The sequence below is a fragment of the Aphelocoma coerulescens genome, chromosome 2 (genome assembly GCF_041296385.1).
Source record: "Aphelocoma coerulescens isolate FSJ_1873_10779 chromosome 2, UR_Acoe_1.0, whole genome shotgun sequence".
Classification (NCBI taxonomy): Eukaryota; Metazoa; Chordata; class Aves; order Passeriformes; family Corvidae; genus Aphelocoma; species Aphelocoma coerulescens.
Window position 1 is genome coordinate 55,979,534 of NC_091015.1, and position 24,671 is coordinate 56,004,204.

The 24,671-nt window shown below is 41.2% G+C and overlaps 1 long non-coding RNA gene across 4 annotated transcripts; it reads right to left on the reverse strand.

Moving 5' to 3' along the window:
- Window positions 1-9,380: 9,380 nt before the first annotated feature.
- On the reverse strand, window positions 9,381-24,068 carry LOC138106652 (uncharacterized). 4 transcript variants are annotated; one of them, XR_011149052.1, is made up of 6 exons: window positions 23,872-24,068; window positions 23,168-23,278; window positions 22,295-22,395; window positions 22,023-22,197; window positions 14,563-14,678; window positions 9,381-10,202 (listed from the first exon to the last, which is right to left on the reverse strand). It is a non-coding gene; the product is annotated as an uncharacterized lncRNA (long non-coding RNA). The 4 variants fall into 4 exon arrangements; XR_011149051.1 differs by lacking the exons at window positions 9,381-10,202; window positions 14,563-14,678 and adding an exon at window positions 17,176-20,911; XR_011149053.1 differs by lacking the exons at window positions 9,381-10,202; window positions 14,563-14,678 and adding an exon at window positions 17,176-20,911 and having other exon boundaries at window positions 23,168-23,315.
- Window positions 24,069-24,671: the final 603 nt, after the last annotated feature.

Sequence of the window (24,671 nt, forward strand, 5' to 3'; positions counted from 1 at the left end):
GAAGATCTGTGATGGACCTGCCGAGAAACAAACCTGTAGTAGATATCAAATATCACAAACCTTTACCAGGACTCCCATAAAGGCAGCACAAATATGGTGCTACTCCATGGGGCAAGTTCCTTTAAGGAAAATGAGCAATACTGCGCTGTTAGCTAATAGCATAGTACCGCTCATTTTCCAAAGGCGTACTTGGCAAAGGAAGACAAACTGTGGAATAAATGTCAAGAAGAGTAAGAACTGGGGAAGCGATGGCAAAACAAACATAAAAAACTGCCTCCAGATGTTCAAGCAGATCCCCTTTTCCTCTGATCAGAGTGGTGGAGCAAAACTGCAGCTGCTCTTGTGTCTGTTCAAGATTTATATTAAAAATGAAAGCATCAGCATTTGCCTGTCCTTCTTCAGGGTGTGCTAGAGTCACCCGGGCTCCAGCAGAATATAATCTGCACATGAAGGTTAACATGGTTGAATCAATCTGATCATGGATGAAAATTCAGCTGCTATCGATTCCCCGCTTACACTGATTGCCCTTCCCGGGTCAGAATGGAAACCCATCCCATTGTTCAGTGAATACAGTATTCTGTTCACTACATCAATTACCCTGACCCCGGGAGGTCCAAAAGCCTCCCTGCTCACCCATTTACAGTGACAGCTGTCATGCTAATGAATCCACATTGACATTATAATTAAACCATTACACAAAGTGAGGCCTCACTCTCAGCTGAACAGCCAACACACACAAGGCCACTTTGGAGAGGTTGCCTATTAGAAATGTAGTATAGTAAGAGGAGGTATCTGTCAAGTTTTAGAAGACGAAAAATGCAGGCAGAAGATGCAAACTTAGAGAGGTTAGAAAACAAGGACAGATCTTGAAGGGACTTTTGTTTTCTTCTTTAGGGAGGCTTTTGCTGAAGTGGTTTCATGGCAGATTCCTGACAAGTCTCCTTTTGGAGTACATCTTATAGAAAAAGAAGCACTCTAGGACAATAACAAACTTCACAAGCAGTCAGAAGCACAAAGATCCCCACACCCTCTTCACTCACCTCACCTGAGCTAGAGACCTCACACATCACAACCAGACCAAGGATAAAAAGCAAGCTGAATATACACCAGTTCATGTGTACATATGACAATTGTCATATGTAGAGGAAGAGGGAGCTGCTAGCTACCACATATCTATTCTGCTTAACTGAAGCCCTGCTCCATAGGGGCACTGCAAATGTAGTCAAGTCATAATCCTCTCCAAGTTTCTTTACATAAAAGGTGCACCCTTTTCAACTTCGGCCACTGCTGACCAACAGTTTCCAAAGGTTTTTCTGTAGTAATGGATTGGGTGGATAGAGTTTCCTATCATGCAAAGGGCTCTTTGCAGACCAAAATGTAGGTAGATGAAGAAGGCTTGAAGAGAAAAATATTGCTGTTTAGGAAAAGAAAAAATGCTCTTTTGCCCTATCCTATGAGTACTGATCTTCCCAAGTAATACTTTAGAGTTATAAAGAAGCCTATTACATAAAACCTAGTAGTCACTGAAATATCTTGTTCTAAGGAAGTATGAATTACACGTCCATTTAGATGGAAAGTATAACCTACAGAAGGCAGTGTTATCAGGAGTGTGAGGTCATCAATTTGATAGTTTGAGTCACACAGTCTGGCCTGGACAAGACAAAAGGGTCCTCTACCCGTATTTAGTTTACCAGGAGTCTCTCATTGGAGTCTGCGAGGATTTAAAAACTGTGTTTTGGTTTTTTAAAATACAATGCATTCAAGTACAGGGATAAGCTCTGGGATGTTATTTCACGTTGCTATTTGGGAGTAAATACTCGTATTTGAGTACTGAAAAACATTCAGTGTAATGTTTTATGTCAGGCTTTCAAACTTGGTAAATTTAAGGGCATGGCTGTCATTCAACAGAAGAGATCACCTGAACTTAATTTGAGGCCTTTGTGATCATCCTGAAGTGATTTCAGATCTATCAGAATGAAAAGGAATTAATGAGTTCCTGGGACTATGTAGAGGCCTCTGCATCTGTGTTGTAAATTTTTAGCAGAATTCAGCTTTCATGTAACCCAGCAATTCTTGGTGGCAGATGATTAAGCTATGAAGACTTGACTTCTCTGCCCCTTCAGGTCATTAAAAGCTCCCCAAAATGTACCTTGTTGGTTTCTAGTAACTAAGGAGGTTGTACAGCTTCTGCATGTACCATGTTAAATATGTTCCTCCCAAAATTCATGACAAAGAGTCAGTTATACACACCATTCCTGTCCTTCCCCACCTCCCCCCTAAAAAAAAGGCAAGCTGGACTTGTTTTTAATTACTAGGACAGATAATTAATTCAAATTTTAAAATAGAATAAAAATGTAATCATATACCTTTTCCCTACAAAATTCAGATGTTCTACAACAGATGGAGACATTCCAGTCATTTTCCCTATGAAAGAGAGTACATGTCACACTTCCAGTTGTTTTCAGAGTTACCTTCTCCAACTGATAAGCCTGCATGTTTCCTTCCTCCTTTCATCCCCTCTCTACAGAAGATTACCCCACATCCTAAAGTGAAAAGTAGAAAGGAACAGACATAAAAGGCAGGTCATGGAGTTAAGCACTCACGAGTTGGGAAGTGCCAAAACCATGGCTACCCTGTGACCCTTAAATCAGCCCATGGGTGGTGAACATATTACAGTGTGTTTAGTTCTGTTACCTTGCACAGATCCCATTCAGTGCACAAAGAATATGCCCAGCTATGCAGCAGCCATCAGTAGAACAACAATGGCAAATTCTTATAAATCACAGGAAGACCCAAGGAAGCACACACTGGGAATATCATATGGCATCATGTGGTCTTCCACATAAATGATCAGAAGAGCTAAAGTCTTAAATCCCCCATTATCATATTAAACCAGTCCAAAGCAAACATTTAGTACTGGAAGGGGATATGACCTGGAGAAGTTATGGGCAGTTGGACCTTGGTCAACAATTTCAGCAGCAGGTTACACTTCTGGTCCTACTTATAACACTGCATGAACAGAACAAGACCTTAGAAATTTATTTTATTTTTTGCTTTTAAATGAGCATAGCTCCTTTGCCATCCCTAGGGCTGTGCAAGTCTACAGAAGCTGAAGACTGCCTGTAATGTATGTTGTGTTATTCTGGTTTCCTAAACTGTACTTCGAATGATGGATGGGAGGCTGAGGCAGCTGATAACAATGTTAAATGGTGAGAGACCAAATATGCACCAGTAGCTCAGCTAAAATTATGTAGCTGGCATAGAGCTGGGCTTGGGTTGAGAAACAGATGAAGTGTCCTGAGAGTGTGTCAGGCCTGGAGTCCTTGAAATGTGGTTTTCTTCTGCAAAACATCTTTCTCTTGGGGGATGGTGCAGAGGGAAGAGTGTGACTTTTAAAAACCATGAACATGAAGATTTCTAATCAAGGATACAGTCAATACAATAACTGTGATATTAAAGAGATCAAGGATACAGGCTGCTGGGATCAGCTTGCTCCTCTCTGAAAGGGGAAGGTGCACAGATAGGGAGGGCACCTGCACATTTTGTGCTACTTTCTTGTGCCCAGGACAGGTCCACCCATACCCCATATGGGATTCTTCTCTTCCATGGTCTGCATACTGCACCTCAAGGAGCGCAGTTAGGTCCAGTTATTCTCTTTTGAAGTTAGTCTTGCTCTGGTAAATCTATGGGATCTGTGGTGCCTATCCTCTGGTGTAACAATTTGCTAAAGTAATCCCAAATCCACAAGTATTAACAGACCAGAACATTAATGTTTTCCCCATCAGAACCTTTCTACATGTGGATAAAATCCAAAACATTTTTGCCAAGACAAGTACTTACAAGTGCTGGAACACTGGCTAAAAAGAGTTTCCCCTCTGCCCTGGTATATTTAGCAAATTCTAATGGTAGAAGAGACATCAGTGACCAAGACAATGTGGAGTTCTGCTGTGAAATAGCTGGTCTCAGCTGAAGCAAGACAACTTGAACTGAAAGGCAAAGCTATATGGAGTGAAGACTTATCAGGCCTCCAGGATAAGGTACTTCAGAAAATAAATCTAAGTATGAGTTTGTATGCTTGTTTTTCTGTTCTTAATATTTTAAGAACTAAAGTTATTCAAACACAGAATTTACTATTTCCTCATGTTTACAGAATAGCTGAGGCCTCCAGACATTTCTGAACTACAACCAGTCAATGATGTTTGGATTTGGGCATTCAGTCAAGACAGAGGCAGAGAAGGGGGCAAAGAAGTCAGTAAGTCAAAAACGTAATTTTTGCATTTCAGTATTTTTCCCCTATTCATCTGTGTCAGTCTTAACAATGAGGAGAGCTGCTTTTCAGTGGTCTGTCCCTTTTTACTGATGGGTCCTGAAGATCCCCCCAGTGTAATCCCTACTGCCTGAAATTTTACAAGATCCCCACAGCTCTTCAATTACCTTCGTTGGCCTGTCAAGACTCCAGCATCTCAAATTCAGTTAGCTGGTGTTTGGACCTCTGCCAAGGGCCAGCCTTTGCTCCTAATGACAGCCAGCTGAGGGGACACTGAGAGGGGCTGAATTCAATTTGCAAGCCCTCTAATCTGATTAGGGGAGCAGGGTTTTTATTTTCTCCAAAGTTTGCAGTAGCCAGGATGAATGATGGCCAAAGGATGAGCTGTCAACATCAACAAAGACTTGGAGACAAAAGAAAAAAAATGAGGGGGTATAAAAAATTTTTTTAAGAAGAGAAACACGTCTGCTGTGATTGACAGCAGAGCGAGCTGTTGAGTGAATTGTTCAGGTGACAATGTTGTGTTTGCAGAGTGTCACTCTGTGTGGGCTGTTAAAGCAGGAATGGATCCAGCTACCAGGCAGATGTCAAATTCCAAGTAGAGCTTTTCTTTTTTTTTCTAAATAGATCCAGTGTCCAGCCTCTAATAAATATTGTACTGTTCTCCCATTTGGGTCTGAAATATGTAATACTTTCTCTGTTTTCTACTTTATGATACTCTATTACAACTACTCAGCTGCAACAAAAACTTGTTCTATAGGCACACACGCTACATTTTTATTCTTCCACATGTGAGCATTTTGTCTTCTTGAATGGACTTGAGAATCACTCTGCTAAAAGCAGGTATCACTTCACATTAAAGCACTTTCCTCAAGCATGCAGGTTGTATTTTATTTATTTCATAATACAGTTATGACAGTCCAAAACCGCTTTCTCACTATGATTTTCCTAATGTTTGAACACCTTGCACACTCAGTTAATCTCTATTTTTTGTATCACCAGAACATGAACCTGGAGGAAGACAGTGGAGCAATGGCAATTCTGCAGGCTCTGCTCTTCTTCTCACAACACCTACTGACTCTGCACACATTTATTTCTACTCACTTTAGTCAGATCCTGAGGACAATTATTTAAAAAAAAGCATTCTCTGATGAACAGGTACAGAGCAGGCTTAGACACCAATCCAGTAAAAAAGGCCCATAACAAAACACAAGAGATAGTCATACACTCAGGATTTCCATTTAGACAGTTTTTGTGGTCTAGAATCCATCTCATAAACCATGACCAAAGCAAGCACATTTGGAGAAAAGAGATGCTAAGGGAGAACCCTGATTCCAGATCTGACCCTGAAGTATCACAGCAACCTTGACTTGGATAGTGGAGTGACACCAATGTTTCACAGCCCTACAAAGGTCATGATGACTTTAGCTATCCATGGGAACCCCTGAGAAGGATACATTTTTCAGAGAGAGGGCTTGTGAGACTTCCAAGTGGAAAGATAAGATTCTGCCAGCCCCTCATAGCACCTCCAAGGTAACATAATGGTTAGCAAAAAACCTGGCTCAAGTGACCCATAACACCACGTTTTCTCATCACTCTGTAATATCCACCACAAAAATTCACTCTCATCCTATGAGCACATCAACTGGCAGAGCAGCATGAAGCAGCAATTTTGAGTATCAGACTTGAGAAGAGAATCTGAAGTACCAGCAAGGTAGGAATCAAGTCACCACCACCACAGCTTCACCTGAGATTAGGAAGACAGGCATGGTCTCAGAGATGAGCAGGCAGGAGCTGGTCATGTCCCAAGAGCTGTGCACCAGTCACAGGAGGAAGGGAACCGAACATTGCTCAGGCAAGCAGCACTATAGTCTTGTGAAGGGGCACAAAGCTGTTGCATCATTTGCCTTAGTGTCTGAAGGTCTGAAACAGGGATTGGTTTTGAGATGTTTTAAAGGTGTTTCAAAAAGAGAAACAAGCAGAAGAGCCAAGGAGTGTATATGATAGAGAAGGGGCTGTTGTTGAAACCACAGAGGCAGAGAGGATTAAAACAAAAATGGTAATAATTCTCCTCCCATTCTCCCACAAGCTATATCAGGAGTTGTACACAGGCTGCCCTTCTAGCAGGAATCTCACTTTGCTAGCAATCTTGACTCACTTGCCATGCTGAAATATTTCAGCGCACTCACTTCAGGTAAGACTTCCCTTAACTTCATAATTTGGTGATGGAGAGCTGATGAAGGGGTGTCTTTCAGCCATGTGCAGAGCTCTGCAATCTCCTGTGCTTGAGAGTGGAGACCTAGCATTTGGGAAGTAGCTTGTCATCTCATCAAGAATGTGCTTTCTGCTTGTGTCCATATTCAAAGCCTCTGCAAAAATAAATTAATGCTCACAAATGTTCAGCTGGAACATATTAGCTTGGCTGCAAAGATCCTTGATGGTCCCTTGCTCCAACCTCCCTCAGTTCTTGTGTTCAACAGGATTAGGCTGTCTCCACAGAACATGCCAGGGCTAAAGGGCCAAGTGAAATGCTTGTTGCAATTATTCTTTTCTCCTGTCTATCTGAGGTCTCCGTGGAGCCAGACAGGAGAGCTGACAGCAGCTGCCTGTGTTGTGCCCTCTGCTTTCCTTGATAATGCTCTGGCAGAGAAGAATGAGAGCAGCCTGACAAAGCTGCAAAGGGGTGAATAAGCAGAGAAGAGGAAGGAGACATGAAAATGAAGCTCAGATGAATGAGGAAAGCAAGTAGGAAAGGAGATACAGAAGCAGATATGAACACATAGGCAGGAAGAGTGGAAGCTGGGAAGAGCAATTTTGGAACAGGAGGCAAAAAGAGAAGATACACTGGCCTTCTGGAGCCTGGAGTCAGCACAGAGGATGCCCTTTGCAGCCTAATAGCAATAACAGAGCTCTGACCTCTTATAAGTTACATCTCGAGCTTAGCTAGTGCAAGAATCACGATCCTATTTTACTCTTCTTGATATGTTGCAAATGCTACATGGGTAGGAAATTACAACCCAAATATCACAGTACTGGAAAGGAAAGGCTGTAAAACCAAACACCCCAGTATCAGAAAGCGGCAGAATTAGTCACTGATGTCTTTTAACCTAAGCTTGTACAACAAAACTGTCACCTGTGTTTGTTATTTGCTTTTTATTTTTATTGAGAATAAACAGACCAGTATGGATGCCTTGCCTTTTCATTGGCATGCATCCATTCAAAAGCATTAAATTATAGAACGTATCATCCTATCAGTAACACTACAAGTTAGAAGCCAAGAGTGCACTCCATATTCTAGATCTCTCTTTATAGTCTAATAAGACTCCGAAAAGCCAAGCCAGACAACAAATGGAGATGGAAAACAAAAGCACTGAACATCCTAAAAAGCCTATGGATGACAAAACTTCAAATGATGGTGCATGTGTTTACATCTTATTTGTGGTCATTAATGCAGTTACACCATGGGAACATTTGGCCCATTATTCATGATATCCAGAGGATGAAGAAGAGTAACACACTTAATTGAAACCCTTGTCAAAATGAAAAATTAATTAACCCTCAAAGATTCTCTGTCAAACTGTCACTTTCTATTTGCTGCACAAGTGTAATATCAGCAAAACAGCTCTTCAAGTCCATGCTACCAAGAAGCACACATTATATTATGTACAAGTAATGAAGGCAGGAGCCAAGTCAAGAATTCCGCTATGAAGAACACTTTCCTCAGACAATGCCTACTCCAAAAACAAACCTGTTTTTAGCCGGGTATTGGATAAACATCAGGCACTGCAGTTCGAGCATGGCTGTCTCAACTCAAGAGAAGAGTTTCTGAGAAGAAGAAAGGATCATCACCCAACTACAGAATGGTCCAACAGTCTGGACACTCTACCAGATAAGGAAAACTGGGGCTCTGCTTTGAGTAAAAGCAACAAAATTCTGTGATGAAAGAAAGGACCAGGAGGTCATTGCCTGTTTTGGATTCCTGCTGCCTCTGCAAACAGTCCAGAGATCCTCCAGGGGAACAGAAACCAAGGACAGGGACTTCCACATTTGAAAAACTACTGAGGAATGGTAATCATTTTATGTCCATCCCTCTTCTTAACCAGGAAAGCAACAGCAGCCCAGGCAGGACTCACACACCTCCAACTCTGTGACTCCTTTTCCAAAAGGATGGACAAGGAAAACTAAACAGAGCACTTTGATAGAAGGCACAGATAACAGGACAGTGGCCATCTGCCCAGACCCCATCAGAAACATTCATTCAGTTTCTAAGTCTCCCTCAAGCAAAGGCCTACAGTTTCCATTTACCCAGATACTTGCTTTCTCCCCTGCCAAGCACTAACCCTGAGACAGAAAGAGCAAAGCCCCAAGTGCGTGTTAAAGGCCCCAGTCTACCAAACCTAGAGCAGAGAAAGACCCCTGGCTTTTTTCACTTTGCGCCACATTATCACAGAAAGGTGGATTAGAAGTTATCTCAGCTCTGCTTTCTCTCAGAGCTCCTTGGCAACACAGCCACCAAGATATAAATATGCACACACAAAAATTTGCAGCAGGAGTATGTGCACGCACACAAGCCAATAGGCAAAAGCATTTCAAGGCATGGTGCTGATATGGCCAGGAAGGCAAAAGACTTCATGAGTTTCTGGAAAGAAGGGAATATATTATCCTCTTCTTGAAATTTAGCTCTTTTTTTAGGGTAAAAAAAAAAAAAAAAAAAAAAAAACAAAACCCCACCTCAGAAAATAAATAACTTCACAATTGTCCTACCTACCACCAGCAAGCTTCACACAGATTGCAAGGGATCAGCAGAAGTTTCAGGCCTCCACTGTACAAAATATAACTTAAGAAGACTTGTCTGAAGTAAGGTTGAAAAAGGCCCAACTTAAACTGAGTATTCATAAGCACACTAATTAGAGGGCTGTAGGCAAGACAGCTTCCCATTGCTGAGTGCAGCCGGAATGTAGCATTTCATGGACCACTTATTACTTTTCTAGACTTGGGTGGTCATTAGCATTTGCACCAAGAATAGTAACACAGTGGTGTTACAATTTCTGTTCAGCTGTGATAACAGCACAGAAGGACAACATACACCAGGTGTGTACACAATATACCACAGTGTCCTGTGCAAGCAGGAGCCCAGCAAACCTACTGCTGTCACTCATGGTGCTCCTATCCAAAAGGGGCAAATGGACCCACCACAGCAACTTCCTGTGCATAGCAAGTGCCAGATACCTCGCTATCCAGCTCTAGAGAGTACCAAAAGCTGTTCTCAGCAAAGGCTAAGACAAAGGCTGCTCACCACAAGCTTCTTATAGCCTTGTTTTCTTCCAGGCCAGCACTTGCGCAGGGAGGGCCTTCGCCATCTCTTTGGATGGGAGATTTCCTATAGGTGATGGGTGTTGATGCAGATGCGTGGAGCAGAAACTCCTTCTCCTGGGTCAGGTGGGACACAGGTTTGGCATGGCATTTTGGTAAATTCTAGCTCACAGTTGTCCTCAGACACAGAGGAATCTCTATTTGCTTCCTAATAAAGCAGCACCAGGTTGGGAGCAGAAGCAATCATGTCAAGAAAGCAGTGATGGGAACGTTTTTGGGCTTGTGCAAGCTCCTCCCTTGCAGCAGATAACAAGAAATTGTTTATTGTTACAGCTGCTTCTGTATCACTTTCTTTCTTTCTGTGTATGCAAAGTGCATATTGAATGTTGTGCAATAAGATGAAGAAACATTTATTCTGAGATGTCTGTATAAATTGTTCTTATGCCCAGAGCACAGCCAATTGGGATCCAGGTTCTGGAAACCTTTCTGTGACTCAGCTTCATCATTGTGAGCAGTGTTTCTCAAGTCCACATGGCTCCTGTAGTCTTCAAGGAAAGATCAAATATAAGAGTTTGCAGCGGAACATGGGAGTACTGCAAGTGGAAGACGTTCTTCAGGAAACCTAGGTTCCAGGAGGGCAGAGATAGGGAAAATATCACTGATTCTGGTCTACTGACAGAGTTTTTAGAGAAGAAAATTTCAAACAGAACCAAATTTATTGTGAAACACAGGAACTCTTGGCTGATCTCTCGAAAAAATGTACAAATCCCCAAATTTCTCTACTTTATCATTTCTTTTCTCTGTACAACTTTAGAAACCTCCATTAATTCCAAACTTTGAATGTAGTATTTGAATCCAGGTATTAATATTGATTTTTAATTTTATAAGAAAGAGGACAATTTTTTGGGAAAAAATCATTAGTTTTTACCTTGACAAATTCCTTTCCCTGCCTGTGCAGCCATGCCAAAGGTATATGTATCTACTCCTGGATGGTTTTTAGGCAGCCTTTTAGACCATCATCCATCTCTTCTGAGATACCTCCTGAACTGCCATTCCCAAATGCTATTACTTCCCTCTAACAAGTCTCTTTTTGGTCCTCTTGGTCCCTGGGGTCTCAGTCAACATCTGGCTGGATGAGAAGCCCAGCAGTCCCTTCTGGTTTGTTTTCTGGGAGCTGATATCCCAAGGAGTTAATACTTCATCACAAAAGAAGATCAGACTCTTCCCCTAACGTGATTCTCATTAGTGAACTGCTGTATCATGGTCCTTTTATGTTTAATCTTCTAAATTAGTTCAAATAATGACTCTACTGCCAAGAAAGTTTACAAAAGAGTATCCTTTTAAATAAATACACACAAAGTACTGACTAAGTGCACTTCAAACCTGCATTTGCTCACCCCAGCAGGCTACAGTCAAAGGGCTATGCAGGGATGTCACAACACCACTGCCACTAATTCTGTCCTACACAAGGGAAAGGAGGGCTCCAAGCTTTGGGAAATCCCTGACTGTTACTTGGGGCAATAGTTCCAGATATCTCCTGGTATTAATATCCAGGCATTAGTAAAGAGCTGTTAAATAGTTCATTTCTAGGAAAGCTATAGGTTAGATATCTAAATCTCATCTTCCTTTAAACTCTTACAAAAAGAAGAATACATTTACATGATCATCTACAAAGGCAGAATGATTTGTATAAACTAGGTACTACTGCTTTTTCTTAAAATAGCAGTTACTGACAAAGTGGCACTTTTTTTGTCTGTGTTTTGTACATAAATCTTGGAGTTAAGCCATTTTCAATAGCATGCTTTCCTTACAAATCAGTCATTAAGCAACAATGAATTCTTTCAGGAAATACTCTTTGTTCAGTTAAACAAGTCATCTTCCAAAAGCTCTGAAATTACTTGATATTTTGAAAGGTGTTCATTCCATAGTATTAATTAAAGAGACTCTTGCCTTCTGCAGGTCTTTGCTTTGATTTTTTTTGTAAATCTAGAAAAGCAGATAATTACATAAATTTTCACATAATGTTTCAACAAAGAAACTAACATTTCCAGTTTTAATGTCTTCTTTGAACAGCTAAAATGTTTTCTCTTCAGGGAATCAGAATTAATACCCTGAGACTTCCTTCAAGGAAAAAAAAAAATTAACAAATAAAATGAAATAGGGAAAAAATTGTTTTCATATGTTTTTACCCTTGTCTCCTAGACTAATGCTGGAAAACCACAAGAAGGTAAGGGAAAGAAGAACTTACCACAGTCTAAATTATCTTCATTTTCCTGTGGGACCAAAAAGAAAACAACCAAATGTTCTATATCGGGATTTTTCTAATGAAAACTGTAAGCTCTACTATGTCTAGTTCAGGGTAGGGTCTCTGTATCTCATTATTACCATTTTGAATATTGAAGTCTCCAGAAGTGATCAAGGGTCGTTTTCTATGTGTGGCAAGACCTCCCCAATTACTGAAGAAAATATGATTGTTTTTACATTCTGTAGAATTGGACTCACTTATAAGTTTGACCTGGGTTTTTTTTCAAACAGGAGACACTTTCTTCCTAAGGAATTTTTTAGAAATATATTTTAATTATCATGGTGCAACACAGAGCATTGAGGCCTGGACCATACAAAACACTCCATGGGAGAGGATGTGGAGCCCCTCAATGTCTTGGTGGAACATCTTTGCCCTTTGGAATAGCCCTGCCCAGGTGTCCATGCACAAGAGCAAGAAGCAGGACACAGCTCTTATATCCTGTGTTTAAAGTCTAGAAAGATGAGCATGGATTCAGAAGAAACCCAAAACTTATCTCAGTAATACCAGGGATTTTAAGGATAGCTGTTATCCTGTGGATTTACTTGATTTTTATTGACATTCTAATGCTGAAAACATTAGGAATCCTATCTGTTGTCTCCTATGTACTACTTCCAGACTCAGAGGAAAGGTCAAGGTTATTATTTCTTATAATCCATAATGAGAAATTTTCAGATATTGGCAGTGATGCTTTGATCATTTTTTGTGACACCTTAAGCCCAACAACTGTGTGTTGTTTTCCAGGCAAGGATAGTGAATAAACCCCTTAGTCTGAGTACCTGCCACCTGGGTCAGGGAATGCGCTTCCTCCTAAATAGAAATGTACACATATATGTACATAAATAAGAGAGAGGGGGCGAGACAATTTCTCAGCTACTCTCAGAAGAAAGCTCTTTCGTGATGAAAATTTTACTTAAGAAAAGCTCCTAAATCAATTGCTCCCAGGCGAGAAGGGGAGGAGGGAGGACGAAGAGGGCTGCATTTCCCCTGATCAGCAGTTTTCCATTGCCCTCCCCTGCTTCCCTCCCTCTCCATCAGCAGGTTGCAGACAGCGTCTGGGGTCTGAAAAAAAGCTGACCCCATGGCAGGACACCTCCGGGTGCTTGAATGGGCAGTGAAGGCCTTGGCTGATGATGCCAAAATGTAGTCCTGGTCCCTTTCCACCACAATGCTTTCCAGCAGAGTGAGAGCAGGGCTCCCATATCAGTATAGCATACCAGAGACTTAGAGGGGCTTACCAGGCTGCTCTGTTTAGGGGATAAAAGATGGGAGCTTGGCAGGAATAAACATGTCACTTGGGAAGCCTGCTCCACGGGGCCTGATTTCCCTCTCGCGTCAGCTCCCTGCTGGCGCAGCTCCCCAGATGCTACAGCACTAATCCTGATTTATGCTGAATTTCGGCAGGCGCAGGACCAGCCCCTGTGTAGCCCCCAGGCACACTGCTCCCCCTTGTCTGGGTACTCACTGGCACTCTGGGGGCGGGAAAACGTGTCGTCCTTGTGCTGGCAGAAACAAAATGTGTTAACTTAAGCAATTTTCTGGCTTCTCAGGTGGGGGCACATTGCTTTGCACAAGTTGGTGAAGCATTGTTAAACACTGCTGGGACTCAACACATATGGCAGGGAGCCTGGAAATCTCAGTTCTCACTGGGATGGGGAACCAGGGGGGTAAGCTCTACACCTCTGCTGCTTCCCCTGAGGTTAGGTTAGAAAAATCAGCTGTGATTTCAAAGTTAGAAATATCTACAGGGCACACTCTTCAGTGAGTGGAAACCTGACACTTTCTCTCAGTGGGGTGGCTCATGGCGACTGCACCATCCCTGAGAGATACACATCGTCTTGTGAATGAGTGGAGGACTGCTTACAGGCCTTCCTGATGGGAGTACTGGGAGAAGCAGGTCATTTATTTATGGTGGCTCTGAGATATCAGAATGTCGAGCTGGCCCTTAGCGGTAAGTTTTCTTTCAAATCATTAGTTTTCCATTTTAAAAGGGAAGGCTGGCACCACTGTTTCCATGTTGTTTCTCACACATTTCTTGGCTTTTTGGTCTTTCTCAAAAGGTAAAAGTGGGGGAAAAAAATCCTCAAGACTTTACAAAGGGTCTTAGTGGGCTTTCCAAAGATAGCTGCTCAACAAGGCTATGTGCAACAGGCTGGGATAGCTGAGCACATATGAACATTTCATCCCACCATCTCCATCACACAATGCACAGATCAGGATCTCCCCCAGACCTCAATGGGAAGTCCATCAAAGACAAATCTCTCTTGGAGTTTGTTTTGGAGGTAAGTTATCACTTTTCCCCTTTCCCTCCCCTTCCCTCTGCTCAGTCATGGCAGAAAGATTCCGCTTGAGCCCGCACTGCCCAAGAAACTGCAGGGTCCCTCGCAGATGTTTGGTAACACATCAGCGGCACGGCCCAACACAATGTAATGAAATTCCCCCCAATCTCCCCCAGACATTACCTAATTGATAAAGTGGCCGCCCCGCGCCACATCAGCTCCCTCCCCAGCTCGTGCGACACAGCCGGGCTCTGTTCCCTTTCGCCATGACCTCATGCCGGCACTCGCCGCCCATGCATCATGCTGCCTGCAAGCTTCCTCTTCCACACCAGATAAACACGGCTGAGACAAACTCCCTCAGCAATACAAGCAAGAAAAAAAAAATTAAAATAACTCCTAACCTTTCTGAAGCTCCTGCCCTGGACTCTTGCTCCTGGTGAGAGCTGCTGGCAAGGAGATTCCATGTAGAGCTGCTAGCCTACTGCTGTTTGCTGGCAAAATCTAGAGAGGGAAAAGACTAAGAAATGCAAAGGTTTCTGTTATAACTTCCAGACACGAATACCAAATACTTACACAAGTGCGCATGTATAGGTGGAGTTTCCATGGGGTCAGGCTCACTGGCAAAAATCTGGCATAACTTGGTTGATGGGGCTGTAGCTAAGTTTGCACTGAGTTTTATTTACTGGGTAGTGCACCTAAAGCAGAACTGGAAAACCAAGTTGTGCATAGGGGAAAATCTATGCAAGCAGGTTTAGCAGCAAAAAAAGCCATTTTCTTTATTTTTTTTTGTTATTAACTTCTAATTTGAGATTGCTTCCCAACAGCGTCCCCTCAATATATAGTCTACAATATCTTTTTGTAGTGTCATCTCCCCTGTGACCTGAAAGCTGAATTCAGTTATCCTTCACTGACTAGTCTATAGATCTGTCATGGAAAAGACAGATGTTAATTCCCTATCATCTTTATCATCCTTACCCATGGTGGGTCTTAGTAAAGTTTTCACACAAATGGAGTTACTGAAACTTGCAATCATACATTGACCAAAATTATCCATAAAACCCTGCGGAATTTAGGTAATAAGATCAGAAAAAAATGGATCCAAACAGCTGAAAGATTTTCTGAATTACATATTTTACAAAAAGAATTTTAAGGTTTTTTTTAAAAAAATTGTTTCAATTTAAAACAAAATTTTGTTTCCAAGTCACTCTTTCAATTATAAAATAATGCCCCCCAAAATCATGCAAAGATCACCTAAAGAACCTGTATTTGTGCATGTGTGCACATACCCACACACACATAAAAGCAGAGAGAGAGAAAATTAGAACCCACAAAGAACATTATCTCCATTTAAGTTAAAGCTAATCCTGAAAATTTTTTCATTCTGTTTTTTCAGTTCACATATCAAACAAAAGATATAGAGATCAACTACTATCCTGATGCTTGTGTACAATATCCTTTATTCCTGCCATGGTGAAAACTCCACAATGAGCATTCAGGCTCTGAAGACCTAAATCAGTATTTCTGAAAGACAGGAAATTGTAAATTTTTGAGCCTAAAAGGAAAAAAGAAAAAAAAAAAAAAAAGAATCCTAACAGAGGTTTTCTTCTATTAATGCCTATCATGCAATTAATGGCCATGCATTTACTACAGGCACTAATTGTCACACAAGTAATACAGGACACTGTGGGGTTTTGTGGGATGTTTAAAGTAGTTGTTGTTCAGTTGCCGTAACATTCCTCATCCCACCATTTCTCTGGCTGCAAGGAACAAAGGGCTGTGAAGTCCCCTAATATGAAAACACCATCAGGAAGAGCACCACATCTGCGTGCATCTTAAATCTCTTGGCATTGTTCTCTCCCATTGCAAGAACTCAGAACAGATCAGATAGATACAAACAAGATCTTATTTTCCTTCTCTCTCTCACTCACAGAGAACATGTCCATAACTCCACCAAGAATAAACAACCCCACAGCTAATCTTCCCACTCCCTGGGACGGTTTGTTGAAATTAGTGAAAGGATGTAGACGTTGCGCAGACTGCTCGATAAGAGTTATAAGCATGTTTTGTTATTACTAAAGAGAGGCAGCATAACTTTGCTGTCTCTAATGACTTTAAAACACAACATTCTTCCTCACGTCTATCTCCCTACCTACTCTATGTTAAATATAAGCATAAGTAAGCATGGGGATGTGCATATTGGAAGGAAAATAAATGGCTTCCAAGGGGAGGGTGTTTTGCTTATTGTATACATTTTTTGAGGATGTGGCAATATAAACCACAAACTCAAAAATGGGAATAACTCAGAAAGCACCACCAGAACTGAAAAACCCTCAAGCAAACAGCAGATCTTGTGGTTATGGTTATTTTCCTTGAAATACCAGTATGGATACCAGTGAGGAAATACATGTATCCATTAGCAACATGCATCTAGGATCAGATGTAACAAATGGTATGGGTAATTTTACCTCGATTCTTCCCAGGTACCGCTGATGCTAATATCAGCCTACTGATTTGGTAAATCAGCCTAAACTTATTTGGTAGTTTAACTCAAATATTAGCTAAAAGGTAACACCAGCAGCAGAGTACCAGCAGTGCTGATTTAGGACTGAGAAATCAATGTCTGTTGGGGCAGGTGCTCCATTGCACCCCACTGCTGAGGGCACTACCGGTGCCAGTGGTGGGTGCTGGGTGTGCGAGCACCGGCATGATCCATTTTCTGCAGCTGCCTGGGGACTGAGATACGTGACATGTATTTAGGCTGCAGCTGCGCTGAGGCAGACCAAGAGACTGTCTCTACATTTCGTATCAACCCAAGCGCCGCAGGATCCCTGACTGAGGCTCCTTGGATCTGCAGCAACAGATAACGGGCTGTCGTCATCCCTGTCGGCTAGAATAGATGTAAGTGGAAAAATCCTTCGGATAATGTTGATCTGGCACTTGCTGAATGTGCAGGGAAGGTAGAAAGATGGAGAGCAGTGACTAACAACAGGGGGAGATAAAAGTAGGATTTTCCACATCTGATTTCACAGACTCCTGATGACCTTTTTCTTTGCCATTGGCCTCTGCTTTTGCTACACTTATTTATACTCTGAAGAGGCAACTTCTCGGATACCATTTGTTCTTCAACCAAACAGCATCTAAAAAGGAACTTCATGCTGTTGTTAAAATTACTGTTTAATTAAGCACCAATTCATTAAAATAGCTTTATTAACTGTGTTATGTTTTTGGAAATAACTTTGGGCACAGGTGATTCCAATTTAGTTTTAGGCTAATTCAACACCAAATCTAACTCCTATACAGTTGAATTTACAAATATCAATCTGTAACATAAAAGTGAAAATGACATAATGATGTTTGGGAGAAATGTATCTGAATGGAAAAATATTTGGAGTGAAAATCAAGCAGTAACTTATCTGCCTTCAAAATCCAACATGTATAATTAATGGAGTGTGTGCAAATTTGTAGTGGCTGTTATTCTTTCAGACATATAAAATTACTGAAAAATACATATCATTCTGTCCAGCAGAGCAGTTGCAAAAATATTGCAGTGCAGTCTTTATAACCACACACTTCTGTGTGGTTTTTGGTGGTATGGCAGTGTGGGAGCTGGACAGGAGACACTGTGTACTTCAGTGCACACCTTGATGCAACACAAACCACTAACACGATATTTCTCACTGTGTCACAGAGCAAGTTATTATTTTATTATTTGCTTGCTTTTTGAAAGGTATGCAGGAAAACAATGTAGTCTAAATTGTATGGGGTTTGACTTTATATATTTAAAAAATTATGGCTAGGTAATGAATATTAACTCTGAACATTCTGAAAAGCAATGCAGGTTACCTAGCAATGAAGTGCATGAATCCTGCCACAGTTGCTGAGATTTCACTTAATGGGCTGTTTGCCTATCTTTCTTTATTTCTTTGATGCATCATAAACTATTTCTTTCACACATGCAGGACAGTTTGGGCCAAGTCCTGTGCACTGCTTTGAGAGTGTGGCTAGCCTTCTGCATGTACTGGTAACATAGAAATAGGTGCAGGTATAGGAACGTTCATATGCACATACATCTATATCATATGCACATGTATCTGTATTTGTCTACACACCCACTGTGTGCATATACACACAGACTCCCATGCACCACCTATTTTAATCTGCACTATTAGAAAAATTTAGGAAACCAAGGAAGAATGTGAGGTGCTATTTTCTTCTGTGCAAAAAAAAAGCTACAAAGACTGGCTTTTTAAATTTTGCTGTAGTGCTAGTTATTTGCGTTTTCATCTCACAGAACTCTACAAATGGTGATATACCTTCAGCATAACATGCTTGCTAACCCTGTCACTTTTGTATGTCATGCAGTCATGTGTTTGTAATCAGAGGTCCATGGACCTGGCAAGAAAATCACTCTCTTCCAGCTGTTCTGTCCTTTTACCAGCATCACATTTGGAGACCAAACTGTAAATAAAAAGGAGCTGATGAAGCTTCCACAGCTAGCAAATTTCCAACTTCAAAAGCTTTTCTGCTTCTGAAGTTAATGGTTGATTTCCCTCTGGGTTCACTTTTCATGTTTTTACTATATGCCATTCTAGACCATTAACAACTATCGGTGTTTGTGGCTATTGTACAAGGACCCAAAAACATATGAACATTCTTCCTGATTCAGAGTTGCAAACCACAAGTGTGCTCATAGAAAAGGGCTAAATAAGTGTTTCACAGCAAAGCAAACACACTCTCAAGTTTAGAAGGTGCAACGAACCTTCAAGAATTGCAGGAGATTTCTGCATGTTTCTGAACTTTTGAGATTAATATATCCAGAATCTGTGATAATTGAGCTATTTCAAAATCAGAACCACTCAGGTCTGCCCCTGCAGCTGAAGCAGGGTCACCTAGAGCAAGTTGTCCAGGATTGTATCCAGCTATATTTTGACTATCTCCAAGGATGGAGACTCTACTGGTCAATTCATGCCAGTCCTTGGTCACCTTCACTGTGAAAAAATGTTTCCTGATGCTCAGACAGAGCCTTCTGTGTTTCCATGGATGCCCATCACCTCTGGTCCTGTCACTGGGTACCACTGGAAAGAGCCTGTCTCTGTCTTTTTCATTCTTTCCTGCCACGTATTTATGAGTCAACCCTTAAGCTGACTCACCACTGAGGGGAAACGTAGAGAGGGGTATCACATGGAGAGTTGACCTTCAACACACTGAACAGTGGACAAGATCCTTCTTATGGATACCAAAAGTTTATCAAAAGTAAATCCATTCTGGAGACCAGACTCTCATCATAGTTTCATCTTCAGTGTGAGCGGCAAAAGAAAAAACTCAAATAAAAATCTCACTCTGCAATATTCTTGAAGTGGGCATAGCCTACAAAACTAAGATCACTTGAGAACCAAGATGTGGGTTGGCACTGCAGGCACAAAATTGGAGGAACTCAGTCCCTGCCCTGAAGTCTTACTATCCAATCATCAAGCAAGTTCAGCATTTGAGCTGACATCCCATAAATGTTTGCTTCTTTTTCTGTGATAAAAAAATAACTTTCTTCTCCTTTCATTTCTGTTCTCTCTGAGCTTAACAGCAGGCCCAAGTGTATCACCCACCCAAGTGAATATATTCACATCCTGGTGATTCAACCCAGATCTGAGCATGAAGCCTGTCTCAGCAGTTCTTCTAGAACATCTATAGAAACTGTTTACCAAGATAAGCCTCTTGATTGTGTTTTTTCTTCCCCACACCCATCTATGTTTACACAAAGAATTTCAGCAGTTAATATAGAAAACCTCCATATTTACAACTCTAAACCTAATTGGGGAAATGGCATAACAAATACTTGCCAATATGCTGTTTTCTTACTTATTTGCAATTCTGCCCACAGAAACCTTCCCACAAAGATGTAGCATCATCCCTTTGCTTATATTATGCATGCATACATGCTAGTAAAAATAATTTAGACAACTATTTTTTAGTTGCATTGCCCAAGATTAAGTAGGGTGAGAAAGAAAAAGAGCTAATCAAGCCCTAATTGTCAACATTAAAGATAGTTTTCTTCAAAACTCAGGAGACAGATGTAGCTCAACTCAATTGCCCCTGTATAGGCAACCAACAGACACGTCCCATGATCACTGGGACATTGGCACAAGGCTGGCAGATAGTATATAAAAGTATGGGACACCCAGGCCAAATGACCAGCAAATGAAACCCAGATGTGGTGCCCTGGGAACATACCAAACAGCACATACACACCTACAGGTGAACAAATGAGTCAGAGCTGGCCATCCCCCACCTGCCTATAACCAGGCAATGTGGGCAAGGAATTTATCCCCTCAGGTCCCAGAGGGGTCTTAAAGAAAGTGCCCATGTGTACCTATCAAGTTACTTGAGCACATTTAACAGATTTAAATTCAAACTGCCAAATTATAGGTCAATGTAGGAGATCGTGTTTCAGTAGTTTCTAAAGCTGCTTTCCACTCTGTATGAAAGAGTTACAGTGTGAATGAGAGAGGTACCAAAAAACACCTCTGGCAAACTATTCCACATGTAGGCAAATGCCAGTTCCAAAAAAATTCAGGTGCTTTGTACACCATGGAACATGGTCAAGGGACCCAGCTAGAGAAAACTTTCCCTAAGCATGTCCTAGCCCTGCAGCTGGGACAACTGCTCTGCATGCCAGCATTTCTTTTGGTGACAGTGACCATTCTAACCACTCTGAGATAAAAACTACCATTGGCATGAGATTTCATTTTCTTCTGGCTGAAAAAGAAAAGAGAAAAGGAAAAAAGTGACTAATTTCTTAAAAAATAAGTCTGAAGCATTTTTTAGAGAGAAAAATGAAAATATACAAATTCATCCTCATGAAACTTAAGTTGTTCTCAGCTTTGTACTCAATAGTCAAAAACCATAATCCAAAAAACAAAGAAAATTGTTTGCAGAACCCTTTTAAATGTAGATTAAATTAAATTAAATCAGCTTCTGATTTAACTAAATTGGATGAATTTTCTAAAAATGGAAATGAAACAAAGAAAGCAGAAATTTGACCACAATTACAGGAAAGCTATTGGTGGTAAACATGGCTTCCAAAGATGTTTGGGGATCAGGTATCTACAAAGTTTTGTATTCAAATCTGTGCCAGAGCAACAAGCTCTGACCTTGATAAGACTCACTTAAGATCCTATCTGTTCAAGACAGTCTTTTAAATACAAAGGTGAGAAAGAACAGAAGCAGAAAGCGGAAGAAACAACCCTACATATTTGATTGAGTAGGCCGCCTTCCAAATGTTGGCAGTTCTCTGTACACTCACAAAGAAATTTACACAAAAACATGCAAGTAGGAGGTCTCACGTTGATTTTTGTGGGGAAAAGTGTACATAACAATAGACAACAGGATCTGCTAGTATACAGTGCTGTCAGCAGACATTGCCAGCTCAGAGGAGGTACTTCTCACAGTGACAGAGCACACATTTGCATGTTTCAAACATCTGTAAGTGTATCTATTTTACATACAACACAAGATTTGTACTTCAAGACACTCTGGCAGACTAAAGCAGATGTTCCAGTAAAAGGATATTTATCCAAATTACATTTTTGAGTATCCTGCTACACTTTTGCCTAACACCATTTATACAGCAACCATGACTAAATTTATATAGCAGTTATTCTACACAAGCATGTCAGGCATTCTGCACATAGATGACCAAAAACATCGATGCATCAAAGCAGATTTCCTGCCTAGCTGCCATTGGATGGGACAGGACAAAAATAAAACCATGGGCCTCTTGTAAACTTTAATCATCATATTAACACCCAGGAGAAAAGCTCTGGGTGATCCCAATCTTGTTTAAGAGTGTTCAGCTGTAGATACTTACAGGATGTTCTGCCCTTGCTGATTGCTCATTATCCAAAATTAGCTCTCAGAGTAGTCTTTGCCATAGCGTCTGGCAAAGTGGAAACTGGACCTGTTTTCAAGAGCTTTTGACATTCTCAGGACCTCCGCTCTTCCAGGAATGCATGCCTTCACTGAGCAGGACATTACACAACTTTCTGCAGGGAGAAGTCAAGAGAGTTGTTACCCAACGTTGAAACAAATCCCTGGAACAGTGGGGCTATGTCAATTTTGCCGCTTTCCTGATATACTCACCAGATTATCTGGGGTTTAGCTCCAGTTTAATGGCTTACAACAGGTTCCAGTTCTATATTAGGACCAATTGGTCTTGGACACAATAGTTCCAATCCTAGAGGCTTTTTGAAAGCAAAATCTTGGTGATATTCTTCTAGTATTCAGATAAAAAAGTGAAACACTTCTGCTTTCCTCAAAATACATACCTGATGTAAAAACCTACCCTCTTGCTGAAAAGCTTAGATTATGAAACTACCCACAAAAGGTAAGTACACATGCCTACAAAAACAACAGCTCTTCAGTCAAGGCAGAGAAGAAAACATATGTCTTTTATATATATAAAACCCCTTTAGTGCATCTTCTATAAATTATTTTAACTGGTAATTCAAATTCCTGTTAAGGTCAGGCTTACAGTTACTAAGCTCTGAAAGCCTATAAAAACAAATTACATTTTGAGGCTTCTTTCAGACTTTTCCTTAAACAAAAGGAGGTTACAGTAGCTGCTGACTTGATTCTAGTAAGATGATGTGCTGATGTAGTTTATTGGCTGTAACCCTTTTCAATAATTTCTGTGGCAACTTTGAGCTGATAAGATGCTGGCAGGGGTTTTTTCCTTGCAGGAAAATGATTTTTTTTGCCACCACCCAAGATACATCACAAATTTTCTCATCAAAAGAGGTTTGATTATTTTGTGTCAATTCTTGTTTTGCTATTGTAAAAACATTTACATTTGTGTGCTTTTCATTTATTGCTATATCATAGTAAAGCACTTGATTTACATATGTTATATACACAGTGCATGCTACCTGCAACAAAGTGAAACCTGAACCAAAACTGAACACAAAAGAACAGCAAATAGACCAGAATAATAAAGTTAAAACCAACATTTCTCACCTTTTTAAGATGGAGACCTGGTTTTCTAGGTGAAATATTTCAATTCTTTCACAGAACATTTTTTTGTGATTTCTCATGAAAGTTTGCCGTAGAATGCTGTGCTTCCATTGGCTTTGTGATAGGGGTGGAAATGTGCTCACTTTGAGTACTCAAAAAAAAAAAAAAAAAATCACATCCACTCCTTTCACTTTTTAATTATTTCTGCTTCTTGTCACCCCATATCATTATTTTTTTTTTAACTTTGTGGTAACCATTACTTGGTCTGGCTGCATTTTTCCATATGAAAATTTCTTCTAATGTAGCCATTATGTAAATAAATATGTCTACAGTATACTTCGGTATGTTACAAAAGGAAGCTTTAAAACATATGCTTCTTATAACTCTTATAAAAATTAATGAAACACTCATTCTTATACAGTGGGTTTAGCTTAACTCTGAAAAACTATGTGAAAACACTAAACTAAAATAAATGAGATTGCTGTTAATGTAAAATATCCATTTGAAATACTCTGGTATTTAAATTTAGCTCATTCAGCCTCTGGCATATGAGCTTGGAGGAAAGCCAGTTTCTCTTAAAAATAACAGCAAATCCCGAACGATGGAAGGAGGGCCTCGGCGGATGGATGCCGCGTTTATCCCACGGTGTCCCTCGTGGACACGCTCAGGCAGCGCTCTCGTAGCACCCACGCGTGCACCGATCTCACCTTCGCAGGAGGTGGCGAGCAGCCGCTCACACCCACAGCCTGTGCACGAACCGGAGACAGAGAGGCGAGAGGGGCTCTCTGCTGCAGTTCCGAGGCGTTTAATGGCAGCAGCCCGAAGGGAACAGAGGCAGAAGAACCCTAAACCCAAACCCTGCGCCGGTTTTACCCCGAGAGCTCCCAAAGGCGGGCAGAGCATCCAAAACCAATGGTCTGAGGGCTAGGGGCAGAGGCAAGGTTGAGTGACATAACAGGGGCCAATGGGGAAAGGGATGGGAGGGGGAGAGCGCCAGTGACCAGCAGAATCTAGAGAAAGGGAGAACTTTCTAGCACAATGTTATAGAGAGAGACCACTTTTAGGGCAACTTGGGGGGTGTAAAGTGGACTTAGCCACTGCAACAGAAAACAGACCGTTTTGGGCTAAAGCTGTGCTTTTTTTGCATCAACTGTCTTTTTTTTGTGAGTGAGGGGAAAAAACTTAAACATTAAAATCGTGGTGTGGGAATGCCAACAAAAAGATTCATGCTTTTCCAGTTGATTCTGTCTGGCATTTCCCAAATCCTGATAATTTCTCCCATGGAAGATGTAGTCTCCACTAAAATAGCTGTAATTAAGAGCAGTGATTCCATACTGGTGCTGGTCCCAGCCTGTGGTCATGACAGCAAGGAGCCTGGGGCAGAGCCATCGCAGCTGCGCCCACATGACCACACCCATCGCTCATGAGCTACATGCACACAGGGCTGTTCATCCAAAACACAGAGGAGGTGATGAGTCCCAGTGGCACCGCAAGGTGGTTGGTTTGG